The sequence below is a fragment of the Argiope bruennichi genome, chromosome 7 (assembly GCF_947563725.1).
Source record: "Argiope bruennichi chromosome 7, qqArgBrue1.1, whole genome shotgun sequence".
NCBI lineage: Eukaryota > Metazoa > Arthropoda > Arachnida > Araneae > Araneidae > Argiope > Argiope bruennichi.
The window spans coordinates 102278659-102299756 of record NC_079157.1 but is presented as its reverse complement, the minus strand read 5'-3'; the positions used below and the strand labels follow the sequence as shown (position 1 = coordinate 102299756).

At 31.2% G+C, this 21098-nt stretch overlaps 1 protein-coding gene across 2 annotated transcripts in view; it reads right to left on the bottom strand.

The window, feature by feature from the left end:
* LOC129976603 (uncharacterized) overlaps positions 1 to 18566 on the bottom strand; it is a 72922-nt gene extending 54356 nt beyond the window's left edge. For both annotated transcript variants that reach the window (XM_056090246.1, XM_056090247.1), the window contains exon 1: positions 17838 to 18566. The gene's annotated coding sequence lies outside the window, so the exon portion shown is untranslated. The remainder of the gene's footprint in view (positions 1 to 17837) is intronic.
* Positions 18567 to 21098: the final 2532 nt, after the last annotated feature.

The following is a 21098-nucleotide window of genomic DNA, read 5'->3' as shown; positions in this document are numbered from 1 at the left end:
CAAATTGGAATTGCACGAATTGCGATTTCAATCTATATGGCATTATTCGAAACCAACTTATCAAATTAATTCTAAGTTAGGTGTTTATTTCTGATACTTCATACCATTCAGTGGCGAATTTAGGTATTTTGGAGCACCTGATAATGAATTTTTGCTTATTGTTTTTAATGACTGTTTAGTTCAGTTTCACAATTTTTTTTCTTTAATCACCATGTTAATGATTTAATTCATTATTTTTATTTTCTTCATTTTTTTAATATGTGTTTTTATTTTCCAATATGTATATCATGGAAAAAATGACTAAATTAATAAAATTCTTGTAAAACAACCATAATTACCCATGATTTGTTTATTCACAAATATAAATAATTAATTATTATGAAGGACTAAAAGGATAATAAATTTAAAATAAATATAACATTATTATTTTCCAAGACCTGTGACGTGGAATATAACGAAACCAAATAATGTATTATTGATATTTCCGTATCTTATAAAAAGTAATTATTTATATTTCAATTGTTGGTTTTTATTATTCAATGCCCACTTAAACCATCGTTCTGATAATTTAAGATATGCAGATTTATTTGGTGGACAATTAGGTTCATAATATTTTTTAATCAATCGGCCAGCAGCTCTTTTCAGGCAGCTGCCTAGTCGGAGATCTGCCACTGACAGTATTGACGCACCGAGTGCAATAAAACACAGGACAACACTAATCAACAGTATGCGTGCGAACCCCAGATTTCATCCAAAAGAATGGGCGTTCCATCGCTGTAGGGTAAAGAAAGATTTGCTCGCTGGAGTCACCTTCATGTTCGAAATAATAAAAACTAAAATAAAATAAGAAAAGCTGTGATGGACGAAGGCAACAGGGGAGGGGTAACTTCTAACATGCACGGTAGGCAGGCAAATATCGGGCTACGATCCCTGTCCTTGACACGCTGGTTACCTGGTAGACACCAACCTAAATCCTTTTCCGCAGAGGTCAGCCCTGCTCCTTGTTTACTCAAAAGATTCCATTATAAAACGTATAATTTGCAGAAACATCGGGGGCTACGGGCGCGCGTGTCTGCCTGTAAGTTTGCGCCATCTTTTCTTTGGAGGGGGGGGGGGATATCATTAAGTTTTTATTTTATCTTTTTCATTCGAGTAGTTAGTTCGCTTACTTTTTTGCTCTTTATCTCTCCGATTCTCTTCTGTCTTGTGCTTGTTGAGGGGTGACTGGATTTTTCATCTTTTTCAGGTAAAATGAGGTTCCGCGACAGTAGAATACGTATTGTTTTTGTTCTCGGTCGGCCATCTGTGAATTGAAAATTATTGGTTGTAACGGAAGTTTCTTTTTTCCCTCTAATTCTTTTAGTTCACGAAGATTGATCATAGTGAACCCCTCAAGGGCGTATTTTGTTTAGCTAAAATGTTGCAAAGTTAAAAAGGATATAAGTATTCAAGCATTTTCTAACATTTTATAAGCGCGATTTCATTTTTTTATGTGAAGAATATATATTTTTTAAATTTATCTTTTTATTCCAATGTTAAAAATAAATAGAACAAAATGGATGGAAATAAAATCGTTTGCTATATGTTTTCATCAGATAAAAGGAATAAAATTGCATTTTATATAAAATTGTTGGCAATGGTAACATTTAAAGCTGGATATTCTTAGTTAATTGCGACATGTGACTGTATAATGAAAAACTTTTTCAAAACATTCTACAGGGCATATCTTTAGATCTAGAGCCCACCAAATTCGACTCCAAGTTATTTTTTGGATTTAAAAAAAAAGTTTTTTCTAAAAGAGATTGTTTTCCAAAATTATAATTAAAATTTTAGTTAAAAATTCATTTAAATTTAAAAAGTTTTAAATTTAAATGAATTTTTAACATTTATTTAAATTTAAATAACCTCAGAATATTTTGTGGTGAATTAAAAAAATGTGTTTTCATTCATTTGAAATTTTTAAAAATTAGCTTTTCAGTGATAACAAGACTTTTTTGTTGCAAGAATGTTTATGAAAATTTCATGTAATGATAAAATGTAGTAGGCATTAATTTATTTCCAATAATAGAATTCTTTTTTGCCCTTTCATTAATATTATTCCACATAATTTTCTTAAAGATCACTAAGTATTGTTAGAAATTCGGTTACCTTTTTTTTATTTACTTAAACGTTAAGTTTTACGTTTACTTAAAAGACCAGTTTTACAACATTCTACTAATTAGGATTCTATGATTCTACTAATTTTTCAGCTTAATTTCAGATGAGTCAGAACTTATCATAAAGCAGATTTAAGATAAAAACTGCAATTAGGAGATAAAGGATCAATTTATCTTTGGCATAAAGAATAAAATTACTAAATTTGAATAGATTAGAAATAAGAATTAAACAATCTGGATTATTTAAAAATAAATTAATCACGTTTTTAAGACAAGGATCAATACATTTCTTCTACTCTTATATCGTTGATTAAATTAATTTCCCATATTTTGCCAAGAGTAGCAATTAAAACCTGTATTAAGAATCGTGTTTAAAGCTTTTATTAATTAAATTGAAAAATAAATTAAAACCATCATGACAAAAATAAACTGTTTGTTTTTAGATAATTTTAACTCAAGAATTAAAATTCACAGAAAGAAAGAAATCAATTGCATCTTAATATAACAATATTTAATTATTGTTTTCTATAAAAAAATTAATTTTAGTTAGAATTAAAATAGTACTGTTAGATTTTTAACCTTTTAAAAATTGATTTTGTTTATTAGTACACAAAGTTTATTTCTATAAAGCAAAATAAGAAGATAATGCAATTATTCACAATTCCACCTTCTGTGAAAACAAGTTTGGATTATTAAATTACTATGGTATGTGCATCCGTTCGTTACTTTAGACATTCATAATGTGATTTCGCCAATTAAATGGTAACCAAACAAACCAAGGAATTGTAAATAAACTCCAAGTTACATTAATTCGAACAGTATCATAGTATCACTGATATCACTTGGGCCTCAACGCAAATTTTAAAAAGATTGAAAACAACATTTGGAGAGACTACTCAATCTGATATGTCATTTGTGCGGACGTAGTGTACGTGTTATATCCGTCGTGAGAAGTCAAATGCCTTTAGCTAATGAAATTCGTCTAATTTAATTATACTAACATCATCTTCTGAAGCAATATGAAGATAATTAGAAGTAGAAAAGTCGGTTAAAAGTCAAAGTGCATTAGACGTGTTCTAGGGAGATCGTCTTAAAAAAAAATCCTCAGTTTTAAAGAATTTTTTTTAAAAAAATATTTATCTTTCACACATCATATTGTATGAGTATCAAATATGAAATTAAATTTTCTTTTCGTCTTTATGACTTGCAAAACGTTGAATAAAAGATTGGGCATTATTAATGAATAAATAACTAATTTAATTTCGCTATGAAACAGCCAATCACATTCACACAACGAACACTTTCTTTCCATAATTCCTGTGTAGCTTCTTCAAGATTTAAAAATAAAAAACGTATATTTAGGTTTGCTTATCAACAAACATTAAATAATCTCGTAATTACTTATGATAAAAATGTTATTATATTGGTTAGATGTATCTTAAATCACACTTGTGGTGGTATGTAGATTATTATGATCCATGCAGGAAGCAACAGGACGAATGTTTTTAGGAACATTTCTTTTAATAATCACATTCACACACTAAACAAGCACAAAGACAAGACATTCACACGCGCGGCTTCACAGTTCAGCATCACATCTCATTCTAATTACAATCGCAATGCACTATGGGATGACATATGGGAAGGCCTAATCAGGCATCGCCATCTAGTATCCAAAAGAGAAGATAAGAGTAATGCAACTGCTACACACTATTATTATATTATTTTAAAACTTAATGATGGGCAATTCGAAGTATACATATGCATATTTTTGACGCTCTCAAAGGATGCATAATGGATTTTGATGGAAACTGGTATCCAACTTGGAACCATACTATTCAGAAGTAGAGACATTGTTACCGCGGTTTTGATGCTGTATGGAAATTTGAAAAGTGGAGTGCTATCGCAGGCAGCATCCTCATCCTCCAATTAAGGTATAAATGAACAAGCCCCAATTCAAACTGTTGGGAACTTTTAAAATGAGATATTCGCAAATTAAACTAAAATAAGAAAATACCTCTGGCCCTATATTAATGTTCCTGGTGATGCCATTAATACTCAAATGGAATGCTTGGTTATAGAAGACTCCTAGACCAGAAAATTCTCTTTTTATGATTAGAAATGTTAATACCTGCAAGTTGAATAATCTAATTAATTGCCGCCTCCTTTGATAGCTCTTAACAATAGCAAAGAGGTGTCATCTAATTGAACGGAAAGTGTGGATTAGAGAGTTCATATGGAAGTCAATATGTAAATATTTAACCAAAACGATCAAAAGGAAGACCCATAAGATGACTTCTTCCTCAAGAAGAAAATTCTTTATTAGATGCTGATAGCAGCGGTAAAAATTTTCACATTTGCGAAAGCATCGACTCCATTTCTTAAGTAATATCAGGTGTAACGTAACGATAATGATACTTAACGTAATTTTAAAAAGCTATAAATCTTTCAATATTCCTTGCATGCCATTGTATTATTATAACATTCTTAGGGCGAACTCCACCCTTCTAAGTATTTCCCATCGGTAAATACTACCAGCGTCATAAATAAGAGCAATAGATATTATCGATAATAACTACAATCAACACATGTGCATAAATTGATTCCTGCTTTTCGAACATTCATTAAAAGAACATCGCACTTAATTCGAATCTGTATGCAAAACACGTTCCCGATCCGAAGGTGAGCAAACTGAAAGTGTCGTTCTCCTGCCTAAATTTGCACAATGAATTTTAATGGTCACCCAACAACTGCAACCATAAATCAATGCGCATTTCTTACCAAAGGCACTCATTTAGCATCAGGAAGTGAAGTTATCTTTTTCCAAAAGGACATGCAAGAAAAAGGAATTGTCGTCGATGCGTCAATGACTGGATCGCTCTAATCAGCCGGTGAACACCAGTGATGCAACGATTGGTGGGCTGGAGGGGAGGAGTATGGATGCCCCTGGAGGCAGCCCTTGAGGTGAGGGGCAGCGAAAGCAATGCTTTATAATCGACGAATGAGAGTGGGATTTCGACTATGAGAAGTGAAAAATAAATTGTATGGCCGGGGCGTCGTATAATCTCGCTATACTGATGCGATGCAATTACAAATTTCATTATAGTTTGCATTTTTATAAATTTTATTATCGTTTGCATTTTTGCAAATTTCTTTATACTTTTATAAATTTTATTATCGTTTGCATTTTTGCAAATTTCCTTCAGTTTATACTTTTATAAATTTCATTACAGTTTGTATTTTAATAATTACCGTTTGCATTTTTAAAAATTTCATTACCGTTTGCATTTTTAAAAATTTCATTACCGTTTGCATTTTTAAAAATTTCATTACCGTTTGCATTTTTAAAAATTTCATTATCGTTTGCATTTTTATAAATTTCATTATCGTTTGCATTTTTATAAATTTCATTATCGTTTGCATTTTTAAAAATTTCATTACCGTTTGCATTTTTAAAAATTTCATTACCGTTTGCATTTTTAAAAATTTCATTATCGTTTGCATTTTTAAAAATTTCATTATCGTTTGCATTTTTAAAAATTTCATTATCGTTTGCATTTTTAAAAATTTCATTATCGTTTGCATTTTTAAAAATTTCATTATCGTTTGCATTTTTAAAAATTTCATTATCGTTTGCATTTTTAAAAATTTCATTATCGTTTGTATTTTTATAAATTTCATGGACATCTTTTAATGTGATCAGTGTTAATGTTATCATTTCTTTTATATTATAAAAATCGTCTGGTTCAGAATGGATGTATTGAAATGTACTCAAGAATATTCGTTTAATGCGATAACTATTGTACATCGCTAAATGCTATCGATTTTTAAGTACAGAACCGATCTACCTCTCATTTTAAACCAGCACTAACAATTAATACTCACTGAGCTTCTTGCTCCACTTGTAAAGAAGTATCTGGAAGGCATTTACCCATTGGATTGGAGTTCACAATCTTTTGTATGGACCAGAGCAGTCTGGAATGAATTAAAGGGACAGATATGCTACCGAGTCTGGTAAGAATAGCTCTAAGCCACTTTTCTTGGTGTAATGTGAAAGTTTGGTGAGAGCGTGTCAGGTGTCGTCCTCGTCATCTGACAGTGGTTCAAAATTACGAGGTCTGCTCCAAAATAGCTCTGTGTTGCTTTAAAACTGGACGTAAATAAATTAAACTAAACTAAACTAACTAAACCATTTTGCTTATGATTGAACTATAGATGCAAAATAGATTAAAAAGAAACTGTTGAAGAGAATTAACTGTTAAAAGAATGTTAAAGAGACAAAACCGAAATTTTTAACTGGTATGAAAATTTACCTTAAACAAGTCCCTTTTAGCAACAAAATTATCCACCCAGTTTATTAAATTTTTAGGTTGTTAAAACTATTAATAGCGAATACATTTTTTTCTTTCAGTATTTCACCTTATTATCTAATAAATCTGAAAAACATGAATTAATTTACTACAAATTATTGTGCAAACAAATTAAAAAGTGTGTATATTATAAAATAAAAGCAGAATCGAAAATGTCCAAAGAAATCTATTGTTTATTAAACTTAATTTTAAAATTGGCAAAAGCACGGGACTGAATGTTTTGATGGATTAATTGGAATTTTATCATAGCATTAAAAACATTGCGTCAAATAAAGTTATTAAATTAAAAAAAGTATCGAAAAAGAAATCATGCAGATATAAAACTGATGTCATTAAAAATTTAGATTTTTCTCAAATTAATTTGTTATTGTAAAATTAAGAATTTAAGTGATATCAATTTTCTTCTTAAGAACCTAAATACTGCAATTAAAAGGAGACTAAATCCACAATTCTCAGTCTTTGTTAAATTTGTTAGATAAATATACTATTTGGAAGTTACACGAGAATTATTTTGAGAAGGTCCGTTATTTTGACAAGAGAATCAAACGATCAATACATCTCTTAAGCTGTGCCCAATTTTTTAAACTTCAGGGCCGCATCAGCATGAAGAATGTTGACCCTGGTGGCACGTTCAATATGCACCAAGTCCGCAAACATAATTAAAATTTCGGTAGAGTATAGCCATGGATACTTTAAATAGATTTTGATTTCGTACAAATGAATAATTTGAAAAAATATTTCAAGGTTCTATATTATTTATAATAATGGATAACAAATGAAATAATTAGGATATATAATATTAATATGTGTCGGTAGTGGAAAAAAAGCATTCATTTTCGGGTATTGATAACCGCATTTCATTGATTAATCGCCAAAGATGGCCTTTTAATAGGCTGTTTTGTAGCTATTGTTCGCCATTGGCATCCTATTAATAATAAATACATTTATTACAGGGTGCGAGAAAGTTTCGGGAAGACTACTCCCACTGCTTTATCCAATTTTCTCTCTAAATATATTGTAATAAAATTGAAACTGTTCTATATGAACGATACTGTAAGCAAATTAGATCTGAAGAGGTTTCAAGACAGATATTTTTACTCGGGATATAGACTTTGAACCAGAAAGTAAAACAGGAAACACATTTTTTTGCGGAGGGTTTATTAACTTTTTTTCAATTGGTTGAAAACCAAATTGAAATAAAATAACAATTATAGTCACAAACTTGGATACCAAATTTCATTTAGGTTTTTGGTGTTTGTGTTATTGCGCTATACACGCGATAGTACTCAATAATAGATGGTCGACCCTTCGACGGATTTTAGTTCAAAATATAGTGCAGATCTACATTTTTGATGATAAGCCTGTGTTTCAAATTTCATTCATCTAGTTCTTTAACGTTTTGCAGTTATTTTGGTAACTTGTATTGACGGATTTTCCTTTGGATGGTTTTTTCAAAATTTGGTGCGGCCGCGGTGGCCTGGTGGCAAGGTCTCGGCTCGTGAGCCGTAGGGTTTCAAGTTCGAGACCCGATTCCACCAAAGAACTGCCATGTAAGGGGGGGGGGTCTGTTGCACGTTAAATCCGTCATGCCAAACGTCCTCCCGCTGGTGTGGTGTGGTGTGGCGTGGAGAGGGGAGTGCCAGCTCAGGTGTCGTCCTCTTCATCTGACCGAGGTTCACAATGACGAGGTCCGTCCCAAAATAGCCCTAGTGTTGCTTTACAACCGGACGTTAATATAATTAAAATTAAACTAAACTAAACTTCGAAATTTGATATAAATCTACAAATATGGTACAAATTCTATATACCAACGTTTATTCATCTAGCTCAAAGCATTTTTAAGTTATCGTGTGCACAGAATCCGAAAGTGTGTTTTTCGGATTTCGGGAGGTCAAAAGCGTAGAGATTCGTCAAAATCTGGAGTTCGAAATGTTCGATGCTTACAGTATTTTCTCTTTATTACACTCTGTGTATGAGAAAGTAAAAAGAAGGAATTCTTAACAATCAATTCTAGTCCCACATTATTTTAATCGTTGCACAACCTCCGTCTTCGTGCCCAGTGTCTCCATCACGCATATCGAATGTAGCGATGCGATACTAATGGACTCGGGCAGTATCAAAAAAGAAACAAATTTTCTTGGAACGGTGTAAAAAATGGCAATATCTCAAGAAAAACTTTGGCGTGCAAGTCCCCGGCAGGATTTTCGCATCGCCAGTTCCCACTCATTCGTTTCGACGCGTATGCCACCTGTCATATATCCCGGTGCCACCCACACCCTTCCTCTGAAGGCCAACATCAGTTTGATTTTTATGTTGAAAAATGGCAATGGGAAAAAGCAAACGATTTTGTAAAGACATCGTGCTTCGAAATTATTTTAAACAATAGTGTTATAAAAAATAAAAAAAAGAGAAAATATTACAGAAATAAAAAAAAGGCCTCAATTATTATTTTTTATTATATATTAAAACATTCTGAATTCTAACATACTAAATGACTTAAAAATCATATTCATTAGAATCTGACAGAAATTTTGTAACAGAATAAAAATATCAAACATCTTTCTTCATTTTTAGAACAAAAACATTGGTTTAAATTTTTAAAAAAAAATATAAAAATTATATCTATTCTTTAGATATTAATTTGTAATGAGCACAAATAAAGCTTCTCGCATTTTTGGTTTTCTTTACACAAAAGTTTTTTAGATACATTTTTTCAAACATAATTGAGCAATATCCAAAGAAATAGATATCAAATAAAATATGCTTTCTTATTTTGCTTTTAGACTTATTCTTTGATCTCTTTAGCCCTAATGAAGGCGCTAACTTTTCTTAATAGATTAACCCTTTCTAGGGCCGTGGGAAGTGTGTTTCCCACCAAATTTATCAATCTTTGTATGAAATTATATAGGATGGCATAAATTCTGACACATTTTTTTAGCAAGTTAGAAACTTAGATGCTTCAGTTCTTTATCTCAGACAAAATGATGTGTCTTGATTTGTGACTTAATTATTAATTAACCAAATTAATTAATGAATCAAATTAAATTTATCTAATAAGCTAAATGAATCCCTTTTCTTATTCTAATTTCAAGCCCAAAAATATTTTAACATAACATGACTGGAAAAAAATGACCCTTTAAAGGGTTAATATAAAGATTCACATCATTAAACTGTGAAAGGTAGAAAGAAAAGCTTATTGAATACACATTTTGATATATATCAATCAAACTTGATTTGATAAAAAAAAAATCAGATTTCAGAAAATTTGTATTCCAAAGCTACGATTTTCATTAAAAAAAAAAAAAAAAAAAAAAACACTCCTCTCAAAATTGATATATAACTTGTGATGAAACTAAAGTATCGCTCTGATCCCAAACTAAGGAGTAAAGCATCGCTTTTTTTTCTTTTGTTTTTAGGTGCTTCAAAAAATATTTTCGGGAATTAAAAAATTAAACCGTATTTTAAAAATTTATTATAATGTTTCAAAGTGACAATACAGAATCTCGGTCCTCTTTATAATTAAAGAATTTCATCGAAATACATAATTTTTTTTGGTGCAAAATAGATGCTTTTAAAAAAAAATCTTGCTTGCAATATCTAAGAAAGTGTATTTGTTAGCAGACTGTGAAAAAAAATACGTGCAAGAAAAGACTCTTTCAGCTAATATCCTAAGCCCAAATAAAAACGTATAGCATTATAGTTAAATTAATAGATATCACCACATACGATATATAGCACTTAACAGCACATTACTTTACAATGATCTTTGACATCGCGCAGTTTTTTTCCCCCTATAAGATGTAGATTGTATTCTAAAATTAAACTGGGGTATTGTACATAACTTGTCATGCAAGTACGAATTGTACCTATTCTAAATCTGAAGGGAGGAAAGGGTCTATCTGAAGGGAGGATTTTACCGTTAAAGAATCTGGAAGTAAAAGTGAAGACATAAGCGAAATAAAAATAAGAAAACTAATGATTGGAATTGCCGGCGTCCTGGCATAGGGTCGCGCATCTTCCCCGTGATCTAGGCGTCTCGGGTTCGAATCCCGATTCGGGCGTGGTTGTTCTTCATCTGTGTTCTATCTGTGAGGTGTGTGAATGTGCCCCCCTGTAAAAAGGGGTTGTGCAAGCGAATGTGTGAATTTCATATTCATATGAGCTAGAAGTCAGAGTTCTGCCTTCGGGTGCTCAGAGGTCTTTACCCTCAGAAGCTACTGCACCCCCTTTCCGTGGTAACGCGGACACCACATCATCATCAATGATTGGAATTTAAAATAGAAGGTGCAAATTGTTCAAATAACAATGTAAAATAATATTTAAAAATAAGAAAACAGGCGTTGTTATCAAAAGAGTTATTTTGTTATTAATTATCCGAAAATCATTGGAAAAGTGGCCAAATAGATCAAAAATCGTTAAACAAGAAACAGTTCGAAACCCCTGCTAACAAATATTCTGATTATGTTAGCTCGGAGCTACTTTATTTAAAATTCTTTCAAGCATGACGATTTATTTCCTTTATTTAATAATGTTATAATATTTAATGTATGGAGGTTTAGTTCATATAAAGAAAGGATATTTTCAATCTTTAAAAAATATAATAGTTTAAAAATTGAACCACCAAACAATAAATAATTTGACGTAATTGGTTGAAGAAATAAACCACTATAGAAAGAGTTAAGGGTTTCAAATTTTGCGAAGCCTTCGTCAATATATTTTTTCCCCATCTTCTTTGACACATTGACTGACGCGCTGCATTTCATACATTGTAGTTTATATGGGCCCTCCGGTGTCCCCCACAGCAATCAAGGTGTTAAAAACCGTGTGCAAAAAAGGTTTTAGAAATTTATCTTAATCTGGAAAATTACGATAAAATATCAGAAATGAATATGTTGAAGAAAATTCCATTTTTGTTTAATATTAATTGGTGGTGACGAGCGTATTATATTTTTGATATATGTTTACAATAAGATCTCAACAAAATTTTATGGAAGTGCAAAATATCTTTGCATGTGAAATAACAATTTGCAATTGAAAAATTTAAGGCATTGTATATTAAATCTTTGGTTTATAAGACATTGTTTAATATATAATGTAAAACAATTATACTATACGTATGGATGTATGATTTGTCCGAGGAAAAATAATAAGATATGCGATATCAATCCAAAACCTAAAGAAAATCACTAGTGAAAAAAAATTATTGTTCATTTATTATCGATTCTTAACTTTTAAACAAATGCACTATCAATTGGTAATTTGGAAGGTTTCTAAACTTTAGAGATCGGGAAAACATTTTTGAAACCATTTTTTTACTTTCAGATGCATCTAGAAACAAATAAAAACTCAACACAAATTGAAAGCTTGAAAATAAATTGCACGTTAGAACTGTCTTCGGTAAGCAGTGCCATGTAATCTGAACAGATGAGTGCTGCTATCAAAAACAAAAAACATATAAACATGACTCGCGTGTTGTTGTAAAGGTTGATTTGGCCGAGAAAGAATAATCATTTTTCCCTTGTAATTTAAAATCGAAAAATCAGATAGTATCGCAGAGGTTGGCAACAGCACGGTTACGGTCTGGTTATCTATTCACTAATCCAGAAGTTGAAGTTCCCCCTTGTCCAACTTTTTGAAAAAAATTCTCAAAGCTCGGGCAGCGGATGGGCCGTAATTTTTCTCCCATCTTTTTTCTTTGATGATGGATGATAATATATCATGAAGAGGAATTTGTCTCATCCGCTAACATGATCGATCTTCAACTATTTTAAATTTACGAAAAAAACAAGAAGAAAAGTCTTTTTAAGTATTACATCCATTAAAATATTTCGGAGAACTCTTGAATAGTGTTTAATAATTAATTAATGTAAGAAATGGCTTCTTGATGTTTTGTAACTTTTTAATCATCTCTATGTTTTATAATTAGATGTTTTGTTGGTTACTCTGAACTTTAGGAAGCTAAATTGGAAAGAAATAACAGCTAATTTACTACTAAATGACTGCTACATTAGAAGTTTAATGAACTTTAAACTGTACCACATGATAACCATCCAGATAAGGCTAACGTGAAATGCCACTGGAATTCAGAACAGAACAAGCTGGTTAGAAAGGAAGTCTCCGTGTTTAGATAGAAATAAATACTGGTGATATCACACCAAATGGCGACAGTATGTATATAAGAGAAAATAGAAATAAATAGCATTAAAAAAAGGAGAGAATAAGCAGCAAAAAATGACTTTAAAATCCCTAATATTTATTTTTCTTTACTTAAGGTGTATGGACACACTTAAAACTTCGAAAATCGTTCAAAATATTGAATATTTTTTTTATTGCTTAATAATGTTCTCTGATCCTTTAGCTTTTAAACAATACCAAGATGTTGTCAATATTCGAAATATTTCTCGAGTTATAATTATTTTTCTTGAGGTGCTTTCATTAAAAACTCTAGTTATGGTGTTTTTAAAACTCATTTTATGAAGAATGATATTTTTCTGTTTGTACAACACTATATTGCGGTTTACACAAAAAATTTTAATCTTTTTTGAATAAATCGAAATTTTATGGTTGGAAAAGTATGAAGATCAAATTTCGACACACGTTTTTTGGTTGCACATTCATAAATTTGGTCACATGCAACAGATTTTCTTTACCAATCCAGTTTCAAACTTTTGTTATTTAGTGGTTATCCTCTGTTTCAATTAAATTGATGTATAGTGTTTACTATAATTGCCCATATCGTTTGCACGGCTATGACAATTAGTAATTAAATTTTATAATGCTTGAAATATACGAAGATTTAATAATATCGGGAATCATTCGTATCCCCCCCCCCAATTTCTCATTCTTGGAACATCTCGCCAGTATACTTTTTTTCATACATAGAAATTAATACCTTCGATATTTAATGTTCTCATGACCTCTTTTTTCATTTGTATTACATAATTATTAAGGTTAATTTATTTAGGTCTACAAACATTTAATAATGTTACAAATTATTTTAAAAAAATTATTTTTGAATCACGTGTTTAAATTTAAACCTTTCCTCGGGAAAGCAATTTGGAGTTACTCTTTTTGACAGTTATCTGCATATTCAATTCAGGGCGAATCAATATGAATGATATAATCTCAGAAATTTATTGTACAATAGTTATTCCCAGTATCTGTTTGAGAGATACAAACATGAAAAAATAGTATATTGAAGTTTTGAATGCAAGTATCACATCATGTTCTATACACGTCGCTTCTGTAGTAATGTAGCGTGGCCTATCAGATAGCTCTTGACATCTGTAATAATCTGCAAGTAAAGCAGCCACGATCAATAATAGGAGTAACAGGATTTCCCAATCAGTAATAGTAGCTGGACACAGTTGCACTACCTCAACAACATGTGACTACATAATCTGTAAGGCAGTTCTTGACGAACCTCCCATAGCAAATCACTGTCAATGCTGACAAAGCAGCAGTTATAAGGGCTTTCAAGACACTGACAATCGTTGAACATGGATGCATTACTTCAATATGTTACAGCATTGGTGGATTGGATCATTCATCAGACAAATACGAAATTCTTTTGATCTACCACGATTCCCAAGTCATTCCTTATGGCACACTTTTTTTTTGTAGTGGGTTGTCGAAGATCGCGTATGAAAGCACTAAGTCAATAATAAGTAACTAATTAGTAGACAGATTATTCGACTACTATTATTCTAATTAGTAGACTTAATATTTTTAATCAGACAGATGACTATCACGATTCTGAAATTGCACTCCCTATGGTTTCTTTTCTGGTGGTTTGTAGAGGATCGCACAGATGAGTCTCTGTGTTCAACGATCATTTCTGATTTGAAAATCAGTATCACACCTATTGCCAGTATTAACATATACCTTCCATTAAAAGTTTGGAAAGCTTTTGATCTTACGGTGCAACTAAAGAAACCTTTGTGCTACTTGCATTCGAACCTTGAGTATATAACCTCTAGGAATATGTTTCTTTCAAATAAAAAGCGACTAATTTTTACACCTTGCTTCGAAATTCGGGCATTAATTTTCATTCATGCTGTGTAAGTTGAGTTTACGTATATGATAGAATATATAAAGAAGATGAGGGTATAAATATATAATTAAATGGTTAAACATAGTTGTAACACTATAATTACACAATTTTTGGTAAAAGCTTTAGAAAGTCGGTCAGTAGCACTGCAAGTTTTTAAACAAAATAATACAAATTAGAAAAAGCTAAATTCATGGCGAAATTGGTTCTTAATTTTTTGAAAGAAAAAAAAATAACTTAAATTTTTGAAAAAAGCAGAATTTTGAAATGAGTACCAACATTACGTTGTCAAAATTTTCTGAAATTATATTTACTTTATTTCTTTCAAATTCAAATGAAAGAATTTTTTTTTTCGCTTCAGATATGTATGTGCGATAGGACAGATCAAATTACTCCACATATCAAAAGTTTTTTTAATGTAAACATAAATTCTCATGATCAAAAATGTATCTTAATATTTTTAATTAAAAAAGAGAGCCAAGCTTTTAAAAGAATAGGTCACTGTCATCTTTTACGAATAAACGAATTTTAAAGGAAGTGTTTTTATTTTGATGGAAGATTTAGACTTTCAAAAAGGATTTAATTGTAGGCGAATATATATGCATAAGAATTTTTGACTGATTATTATATTGGACTTTCTGAAAACAGAATTTTAAAATCTGTATTAATATCTACCAAGTTTAAACCTCGACAGATTTGTTGGTATAAGAATTTCCTTAGTAAAATCACTTTAAAAAATATTTATGCAGACTTTTATGAAAAGCTGCGTTTTAAAATAAAAAAAATAACAAATTATTACTATTTACAAATTTAATTAAGTATATTTTAATTGATGATTAAAATAATTATATATTTTTCAAAATTTTTATTTTTTATTTAATTTTTTCTCGCATATAAAAACAATAGTCCACATTAAGGATATATATTAACACTGATAATATATATCAACATAATTTAAAGTAATTTCTTTTGAAAAGTGTACTGTCTTTGTCTAAGGTTCGCCAGGAAATCACTCTTCTAAACATCTCTAAGCTTATTGATAAAATTCCTCATATCAATAAATTTAATCTTATTGATACGAGAAATCTTATAGAAATTTAGTTAAATGCTTTGATTTTCACTTTATCTTAGCAATGCAACAATATTTTCATCAAAATTTGTTTCGGAAATACATCGGGTGTCATTTCGTTTTACTCGAAATTTGATTTTTTTTTCTTAAATTTTTGATTTAAATTAATCAAAATATGGTTTTAAATTATATGTTATTTATTAGTTATTTCCAGATATAAGTAAGTATTCATAAAGTTTTAAGCTTGTCCATTATTCCGGAATATTTAAATATATATATATATATATATTAACTTTTCGAACAAACAAAATGTAAATAAAGCATTCAGGAAAAGAAAAAAAAACTAATTGTTTTTGAAAGGATAACATATTCGTAAATAGTTTGATTTTTTTTTCGAAATTATTTATTATTATTATTTAATGTTTGAAATTTCTATCGTCCTATTATTTTTTTTCCCAATATCCTTCCATATTCTTAGCAATCGATGATAAAAATAATGAGCTCTTAAAGATGGTTTTAAATGAGTGGCTTTAAAACGTTCTATGTACGTGAGAGGAAATATTATTAGTAACGTCATATGATCTTTATAAACTTTATGGACTTTATGAAAAGAGACTCGACAATATAAATTTGTCCTGCGTTGCAAGGAAAGATAAAGAGCAACTGACAAGAATTCTTTTATCAAATGACAAGTACAAAAAAAAAAAAAAAAATCTTATACAAAGATGAAAGATAAAACAAACGAACTGATGAAACTATGAGAAATTATTCAAACTCGAGGCAGCATAACTTTCATTGCTGTAATTTATCAGTCTGACTTTCTTTCAAATTTTGTTTCCTTTCGGTTCCACGTTACATAAAAAAGAAAAAAGAAAAGTGGTCGTTAAAAAATAGTAAAAATTCCGAAATGTTTCGATTGTAATCTTCCGTGAAACACGTCTTTCGTGGAATTTTAAAATAATGGTGTGCGACAGCATGTCAAGGTTCCTCTCCTCCCTTTTTGAAATTCATTGCGAGTTCTTTTACAGCACATTAAAGAACAGGTGTTTGGTTTCGGAAACACGTTTCGATACTTAGTTTTCTCTTTCTTCAGAAGGCAAACATTTTAAGCTTTTTTAAAATTCTTGCGAACGTTTCTAAAATTCAATTCGAGACAATTTAGGTTTTTGACGGCATAGGTCAAGCAGGGTCGAAATTATCCGGCTACTTCCGGACTTGTAATTATTTTATATTTTTAATAATAAAAAGAGCTTACACAAGAAATCCAAAGGAACACGATTATTGACTATGCTCAATGTATAGTGAATATTTAGAAGAATTGTGTAAAAGATGCTATTTTTATTTATATTTTACAAATCTTTTTCTTAAATCATGTTCAATATAAGCTGGGTAGGATTGGGCATTCTGCGACTTTACTAATGACTGGTAAAAAATTAAAGCGCAAAGGTCTCTAGAAGTAAATATTTTGTAACAGTTGTTGGTAATTAATACTCAAACGCAGAATAGATAATTTGTACATTTAATGGCACATTTTGGAGCTTCGGTTTTATCAACCTTGAAGAAAAATTCGTCGAATTGTAAAAGTTTTAACAATCGTTTAACAACGTTTTTTCCATGCTTTAACAATTTTTCCAATTTCATGAACTTAAAGTTCATATCATAAAAAGGAATCTAGAAGTCATGCAAAATTTAAATAAGGGATAAAATAAAATTACCGATATAAAATATTTTTAATTTAAAAACAATTAAATATCAAAATGCAAAATTTTCTATGCTGCCTAGAAGAATAAATAGAATTAGGAGAGATTTCAGAATTTGAATGAATTAAAACAATTTCAATTGTTTAATGAATAAAATAATAAATATCAAACATCGAATTTTACGTTTGAAATAGAATTTGAAATTAAAATATCGAAACAAATGAAGCATCAGAAGTTTTCCACTTAAAAGCTCTAAAAATAAAATACGTTTACTATTAATATCATAATCATCAACATAAAATCTAAAATACTTTTAAACTGTATTCAGAAGATTTACATGTGGAAGCCATTGTTTAATTTACCTATTTTTATTAATAATTTTTTTAAGAAAACTGAACGAAAAATTTCTTATAAATATCAAATAAAACTCAAGAAATTAAAAATTAAATGTATTAATATGTTTCTTTAAGAATAAAAATAAAATCGCCATACCTTTAATGGATCATCGCCAACACGAGCGAATGACCTGCAGTGCGAATTGTCAACATCTGATGATAAGCTTAAATGACAAGTTGAAAAGCGATAAAATTCTCTTTTTTCGAATACTGCCGCTGATGTGAATTGTTATTTTCTCTTCATTCTGCTATAGCTGGATGTCGTTAATCCAATGTTAAAATTTTGTTAAAACAAGTTTTAGCACAAAAATCCTCACAAAATATATTCCAATTTGTTTCCAAAATCTTCTTTTATCCAATAATGGGTATCTTTGTCCGAAAGGTTTATGATACGGAGAGTTATTGGATGTTTTAAACAACTCCAAGAAATCCTATAGAGCACAAACGAACAAGTCAAGTTTCCAATATTATTTATCAAGTACGGTGGATCAATTATTACGCGTCGCGGGTACTAAGTTAGTGACAGGACTGTTCCACAGGTGGGGTGGTTTCGATTTCGGTGAATCTCCAAAACGAAAACTCCAGAAGGTTCTGTTAAGACAGTTAAATAAATGTGTGTTCTTTTTTTTGTGTTGCAAATCAGCGATGGGTCACATCGAAGTAAATTGAAAAACCACTTCGAGATAAAATCCAAGGTTGCTCCCCGAATCGCACTCTACGACCTGTGCAGGCTCGCCGAATAGGCAAATGCATCCAAAAGATGTGCCGGTTCGCACACACAGAAGTTAAAGAGAGGCAGCGCAGCACGACACCTTGTTCAGCGCGGTGCGGGATTCTGAGGTCTGCTTTTTCCGTAAGTACTCAACAAGTTCATGAGAAGAAAAGGTGGGGTGGTAGAGATGGCTCACGTGACGTAAAGGTGGGCTTGCCAATGAGAGCGGACGTCTCTCCAGCACCCTGGGGAACTGCTGCCTCGGACGGGGTTGTTGTTTTTTAGGCATTCTGCTGAATTTGCTGACTGTTTTAATAAGCGTTTTGGATTGAATTGTATGACTTGTAGCGAGGGGAGGTGGACGTAAATGGTGTCGTGGGCTTTGATGGGTGTCAGACTTGAGAACGTTTTCTCCGGTTTCAATCGTCGCGTGTCTTTGTGGCGAAAATTGAAAGGAATTTCTTTCTGGGGTGTGAGAATTGTGCAGGCAATTGTAATGCAAATGATAAATTAATTCTTTAAAAATGCTTGTGTTGCTTTTGTATTTGATTTTGCATCTCTTTTAATATTTGTAGAGTGCTAAGCTTCAGAAGAAAAATAAAATTTTAGGAACTCTTATCTTTAAAATCAACATTTAACAATCATTGCTTATTTATGATTTCTTACGGAATAAAAAAGAAAAAGAATTTGCATCAAAGAGCAAAAGTCTTTGCCCTATAAATATGCGTAGGAATAAAAGCGGGTTCATTGATACATTAGTTGACAATGAACGAAAAGAAATTTATTTATTTTCATATAAAAGTTGGCATTGAAGCATTGATAGATATTGACAGAAAGAAATATTTTTAATTAAATATATTCATTTAGAAAATTCCAAGATCTCAAGCTAGAATGGTTCTCAAAATTATTTTCTACGTTTCTTATTTTGAAAAAAATCTGACAACAAATTGGGATGTTTGATACTTCAGTTTTCGCCATGCATACAATTCATCAATGAGGGTCAACGATATGCAGAAATCTAAAGTATATTCTTTTCCTATTGCAATCTGCTGATAAAGTATCGTCTTCAACTCTGGTCGGATACGGAATCAAATTTCAGTTTCTAAGTATTATTGTATTCGCCATATTCGTCACATATGCTATAAAGCACCGTGTATATATGCAGAGTGTCCCACAAGGTATACAACGTCTAATATTTACAGATTCGGATAGAACACGTCATGACGAGTATTATGATGTATGACATGTGGGGTCCCCGAATATAGCATCATAGTTTAATTAAGGTGTGAGTCTGTGTCATAAAAACTTCAAAAAATGAGAAGAAAAAAAAAAAAAAAAACATTTGAAAATCCATTTTATTGACAACTTTCAATACAACAGATTTTCGAAATGTCGGCCATTCGAACAAATAACACGGTGAAGTCTGGAAATAGAAGTTTGCAATTACTCTCTGCAAAACATCTGTTTCAATTTCTTTAATCTCGGTTTCAATTGGTGCTCTCAAGTTGTTCCAATGTTGAGGGCTGTGTGGGATATTCTATGTCTTTCAAATGTTCTCCTAAAAAAGTCTCATGGGTTAAGATCCGGCGAGTGAGGTGCCCACTCTATACCATTGCATGTTCTCTTAACGGAATCCATTCTGATCAGTCTATCATCAAAATGTTCCGCTAAGTGATCGAGGTTTCGCTGAGTGCGGTAAAATATAGCACTATTTTACATAACATAGTATTACATTTTACATAAACCAACAATGGCTTATCGTGTTTTGCCATGCAAGAACGGGATGATTACGTCATTCAACATGTCAAAAGAAGCTTCACCGGTGACATTTTCGATAAAAAAAAAAAAAAAAACTGGCCCAATGACACCTTTGGTAGATAACGCACATCAAAAGTGAGTGCAGTGGCCGAACTATTGAATGATGATTTTCAGTGGCCCAGAACTTCCAGATCTTTTGGTTGACATATCTTTGGAGGTGCAAATGTGCCACGTCACTGCCCCAGATCCGTTTAAAATCCATTACGCCACCTTCAACCTTATTAATAATCGTTCCTGTAAAATCAAACCTCCTTAAACCATGCAAATCGGTCAACGGTAATTGATTTAGATTTTGTAAGAGAAAGAGCCGCATAAGAATTTGCACATTCACTTACAGACGCGCTTTTCCTCTCATGGGTTACCACACATTTACATAGTAAGCTTGCGAAGCTTCCATGTTGTGCAATCGTTGTATGCATCGCAATTTGGAATACAAACTGTCGGATTCGTAGCTAACATTCTTCGTGTAATTAGACTATGACGCTGTATTCGGGGACCCCACATGTTATACATCAAAATACTCGTCCTGACGTGTTCTATCCGAATATGTAAATGTTAGATTTTATGTACCTTGTGGGACACCCTGTATTTCAAGAAACTAAGGTAAATGACATATAAATGAAAAGACGTATAAACGAAATTTCAGTAAACAGCGTTCATTATTACAGATTTAAAACAATTAATGCAGTTTCATCTATACTTATATAAAGCTCAATGTGTGTGTGTGTGTGTGTGTGTGTGTGTGTGTGTGTGTGTGTGTGTGTGTGTGTGTGTGTGTGTGTGTGTGTGTGTGTGTGTGTGTGTGTTGGCGCTCTACAGGCCAGACCG